The sequence below is a fragment of the Macaca fascicularis genome, chromosome 3 (genome assembly GCF_037993035.2).
Source record: "Macaca fascicularis isolate 582-1 chromosome 3, T2T-MFA8v1.1".
NCBI classification, from domain to species: domain Eukaryota; kingdom Metazoa; phylum Chordata; class Mammalia; order Primates; family Cercopithecidae; genus Macaca; species Macaca fascicularis.
This window is the reverse complement of record NC_088377.1, coordinates 169003068-169008169: the sequence shown is the minus strand read 5'-3', so window position 1 is coordinate 169008169 and position 5102 is coordinate 169003068. Positions and strand designations below refer to the sequence as shown.

The window sequence follows — 5102 nt, the reverse complement described above, 5'->3', positions numbered from 1 at the left end:
TGTGGGGGTGCCGTTGGGGAGAAGATGGTCTCAAGAGATGTTTCACCAATGGAAGAAACCAACAGGCTTCCCCAGATCTTTGTGCCTCACTCAGCGTGGCTTCCTACAGCCGGTAAGTTATTAATGGGCCAATCTGTAAGAGAGAAATCTGATTATCCCATTCACACTAACCTATCAATGATAACAGCTCAATGTCCTTTCTCAGAGGATGTTGAATTCAAAACAGTATTTCTGGAATGGGCAAAGAGTGTGTTGAATGATGGAATTTCAGATGCTTTGGTGCTTGAAAGGGAGGTAATTACTGGATGTGGGAAGGGCAGGAAGAAGAGACACTGCTTCCCTTAAATCAGTGCTTCTCGACTAGGGGCAGTTTAGTCCCCCAGTGGACATGTGGCAGTCTGGAGGCACTTCAGGCTGCCATAAACTTGGAATGGATGTTCTAGACGTCATTGTCCTTGCAATGCATGGGACAGCTTCCTCACAGCAAAGAATTATCAAGCCCAATATGGCAGTAGTGCTGAGGTTGAGAAACCCTGCCCTAAAGTATACTTTGAGCGGCGTATACATGAAGACTTGCCCTATATCTGAGTAATGTAATTATTAGGTTAAACAATCATAACTTGTGGGACAAAACCAGAAAGTAACTTCTGATAAGAACAGATACTACACTTGATCTTAGCCAAAAGGCGGACAAGTGATCAGAAAGTAGCTTCTAATCTGGTCTTCAGCTGTTCCTTTAAAATGATTCTGTGGGGTTTGTTCTTGACCTGTTATTGGCTGAAAACTTGGACAGGCCTCATGAATTTTCTGGTCACTACTACACAATGAAAAAAAAGCCCTACATTCACTTGAAACCACAGAGTACATTCTCAGTTCAGTAATTACATGTCTAGTCTCTTATAATAATAATAAACTTGATTTAAAGCGGAGCCTTTCCCTTCCCCTGGCATGGGGAAGGCTGCACTGGAGGAAGCGGCAGTGGCAGGCCTTTTCTCCCTTTCTGTGCCCAATGCTCCGACTCCTCCCCAGCTTGCCAAGCCTCTGGGGTTGGAGAATGGGGCAGGAGTGGGGGAAAGGGCACCAGGAAAGTTCTTCATAGACTGATAGTGTAGTGAGTTGGTACGGAACTCTGTGCCTGGCAGGTATTTAAAGCTGATTCCATCCTCTTGGATTTTTTGGGGGAACTTTATTACCTAGAGTTCCCTTTTGTGAATGATACACTCTCTCCTAGCTTGGGGCTTCTTGAAAAAAACCATCTGTGGTAAAGAACCAACGGATTTTATTTTTGTTTTGTTTTAATTTCTATTCTGCCATGGATTGATACTTTTGAAAACACACAGTAAAAATGAATTACTGCGAAGATAAAATGAAAAAAAGTAGCACAAAATAGAAGCCTACATTTTAAATCATCACATTGAATAGACATAAAATTACTGTCAAGCTGCTATAAAATTTTCTAAAAGCTTATTTTCGAGGGCGTGCGCAGTGGCTCATGCCTGTAATTCCAGCACTTTAGGAGGCCGAGGCGGACAGATCACTTGAGCTCAGAAATTTGAGACCAGCCTGGTCAACATAGCAAAACCCCTGTCTTTACTAAAAATACAAAAATTAGCCAGGTGTGGTAGCCTGTGACTGTGGTCCTAGCTACTCAGGAGGCTGAGGCAGGAGGATCACTTGATTCCCGGAGGTGGAGGCTGCAGTGGGCTAAGATCACACCACTGTACTCCAGCCTGGACGACAGAGTGAGACCCTGTCTCAACCATGACAACAAAGCAAAGCTTACTTCCAATTTCTGTACTATTCCCACCATAGAGCAGTAACAGTCGGTGGACCAGCCCTGAGCCTCACGCCCCACATGAAGAGCACTGATCTGACTCATTGCTCCTTCCCTTGTTTCCTAATGCCTGGGAGATGGTGATATTTGGCTTCTCTCCTCTGAAGCTTGTCTGCTCTCACAGTGACTGAATCTCTCTCTCTCTCTCTCTCTCTCTCTCTCTCTCTCTCTCTCTCATTGTCCACTTCTGGTCCATGGAAAACAGTGAGGCATCTTCTGCCCTGATGTGACCTTGGAGCACAGGTTGCCCAATGAGACTTCCTCCCATGGCTCACTGACCAGGTGCTAGCCAGTGGGTGCTCCTCAGGAGTGGTTGGATAGAACAATCGTTCCCTGCAAAGATGTCCATGTCTAGTCCCCAGAACCAATGAACACATGTTGCTTTACATCACAAAAAAGACTCTGTGATAGGGACATGATTAAGGGTCTTAAAACAGGGAGATGATCTCAGATTATCCAGGTGGTCCCAAATGTAATTATAAAGGTTCCTCTAAGTAAAAGAGAGGCCAGGAGAAATCAGAAAAGAAGATGTGGACAACAGAAGCTGAGGCTGGAAGGAGACACCAAGGAATGCCAGCGGCCTCAGAAGCTGGGCAAGGGAAGGGAGGTGATTCTCCTCTAGAGCTCCCAGAAGGAACACAGCCCTGCTGACGCTGTGATCTTATCTACGGATGAATGGAGACTTTTGACCTCCGGAACTGTTTGTTTTGAGACAGAGTCTTGCTCTATCACCCAGGCTGGAGTGCAGTGGCGCGATCTTGGCTCACTGCAACCTCTGCCTCCCAGGTTCAAGCAAGTTTCCTGCCTCAGCCTCCCAAGTAGCTGGGATTATAGGCGTGTGCCACCACACCTGGCTAATTTTTGTATTTTTAGTAGAGACAGAGTTTCATCATGTTGGCCAGGCTGGTGTTAAACTCCTGACCTCAGGTGATCCGCCTGCCTCAGCCTCCCAAAGTGCTTTGACCTCCAGAACTTTAAGGTGACAAAAATGTGACTCCAGCCTGGGAACAGAGCAAGACACGGTCTCAAAAAAATATAGACAATAAACCTACTAAAATTGTGGCAATTTGTTGTAGTAGTAGTGGGAAACTAATCTAAGCAGGACTAAGACCAAAGTTCACTATAGCCTCAAACTTGAAGGAACGCATAATAACTAATCTGAGTGGTCCTTTAAAGTCCCTCTACTTTGACTTGTTGTAAGTCAGATTTCAGTTTCATTTTTAAACTGCATGGTGCTTGGAACCTTGGCATAACTCTCTCTTAAGCAGCTTCATAGCTCTTTGTGGAAAAAGAAATAAAGCCTCAAACTTAACTGCCAGTCCTTAATGAGCAGTTTACCAATGTTGAACTGAATGAAAAAGCTTCCCAAAATTACAAGCCTCACATCTGCAGTTTTACTTCTATGTCTTTTTTTTTTTTTTTTTTTTTACTGATACAGAATATCTGTGCATATTTTGGGGATACATGTGATACTTGCATACATGCATAAAAGTGATGATCAAATCAGGGTAACTGGAATATTGATCACCTCAAGCATTTATCTTTTCTTTTTTGGGGAGCATTTTAATTCTTCTCTTCTAGCTAGTTTGAACTATACAATATGTTATTATTAACTATGGTCACCCTACTGTATTATCAAATGCTAGATGTTACTCCTTCTATCTAATTGTATTTTTGTACCTGTTAACCAACCTCACTTTATTCCCCCACCCCCTATTCCTTCCCTAGCCTCTGGTAACCACCAGTCAACTCTCTCTCTCCATGAGATCTACTTTTGTAGCTCCCATTTATGAGTGAGAACGTGAATATTTGTCTTTCTGTCCCTGGATTATTGCACTTAATATAATGACCTCCAGCTCCATCTATATTGCTGTAAATGACAGCATTTCATTCTTTTTATGGCCAAATAATATTCCATTGTGTGTATATAGCACATTTTCTTTATCCATTCATCTGTTGTTGGACACTTAGGTTGATTCTATATCTTGGCTATTGCGAATAGTGCTGTGATACACATGAGAGTGCAGATATCTCTTCAATATTTTGACTTCCTTTCTTTTGGAGATATACTCAGCAGTGAGATTGCTGGATGATGTGGTGGTTCTATTTTTAGTCTTTTGAGAAACTTCCGTACTCTTTTCTATAGTTGCTGTAGTAATTTACGTTCACACCAACAGTGTGTGAGCCTTCCTCTTTCTCTGCATCTTCACAAGCATCTGTTATTTTTTGTCTTTTTGATAAGCCATTTTAACTTGAGTGAGATGATATTTCATTGTGGTTTTAATTTGTATTTCTCTGGTGATTAGTGGTGTTGAGCACTTTTTCATATATCTGTTGGCTATTTGTATATCTTCTTTTGAGAAATGGTTATTCAGACCTTTTGCACATTTAAATTAAATTAAATTAAATTAATTAGTTAATTTTTTTTGGAGACAGAGGGTCTTGTTCTGTCACCAGGCTGTAGTGCAGTGGCATGATCTTGGCTCACTGCAACCCCCACCTCCCTAGTTCAAGGAATTCTCGTGCCTCAACCTTTTGAGTATCTGGGATTACAGGCATGCACCACCACGCCTGGCTACTTTTTAAATATTTTTAGTAGAGATGGGGTTTTGACATGTTGGCCAGGCTGGTCTGGAACTTCTGCCTTTTGCCCATTTTTAAATCAGATTATTTGTTTTTTAGTGTGTTGTTATTGTTCCTTATATATTCTGGCTATTAGTCTCTTGTCTGATGAAATATTTTCTTTCATTCTGTAGGTCGTGTCTTCATTTTGTTGATTATTTCCTCTGCTGTGTAGAAGTTTCTTAGATTGATACAATCTCATTTGTCTATTTTAGCTTTTGTTGCCTATGCCTTTAAGATCTTATCCAAAAAGTCTTTGCTCTGATCAGTTTCCTGAAACATTTCCCTTATATTACTTTCCAATAGTTTCTTAGTTTCATATTTTAGATTTAAGTCTTTAATCCATTTTTATTTTTATTTTTTTGTACAGTGAGAGATAAGGGTCTAGATTCATTCTTCTGCATATGGTTATTATGTTTTCCCAGCACCATTTATTAAAGAGACTGTCCTTTCTTCAGCATGTGTTCTTGGCACTTTTGTGGAAAATGAGTTGGCTGTTAATGTGTGGATTTATTTTTGGGTTGTCTATTCTGTTCCACTGGTCTATGTGTCTGTTTTTATGCCAGTATCATGCTTTTCTGTTTACTATGGCTTTGTAGTATATTTTGAAGTCAGGTAGTGTGATACCTTCAGCTTTATTCTTGTT

General features: G+C 41.2%; 1 pseudogene; it reads right to left on the bottom strand.

Annotated features, from left to right (window-relative positions):
* Positions 1-528: 528 nt before the first annotated feature.
* On the bottom strand, positions 529-699 carry LOC123572714 (U2 spliceosomal RNA; annotated as a pseudogene).
* Positions 700-5102: the final 4403 nt, after the last annotated feature.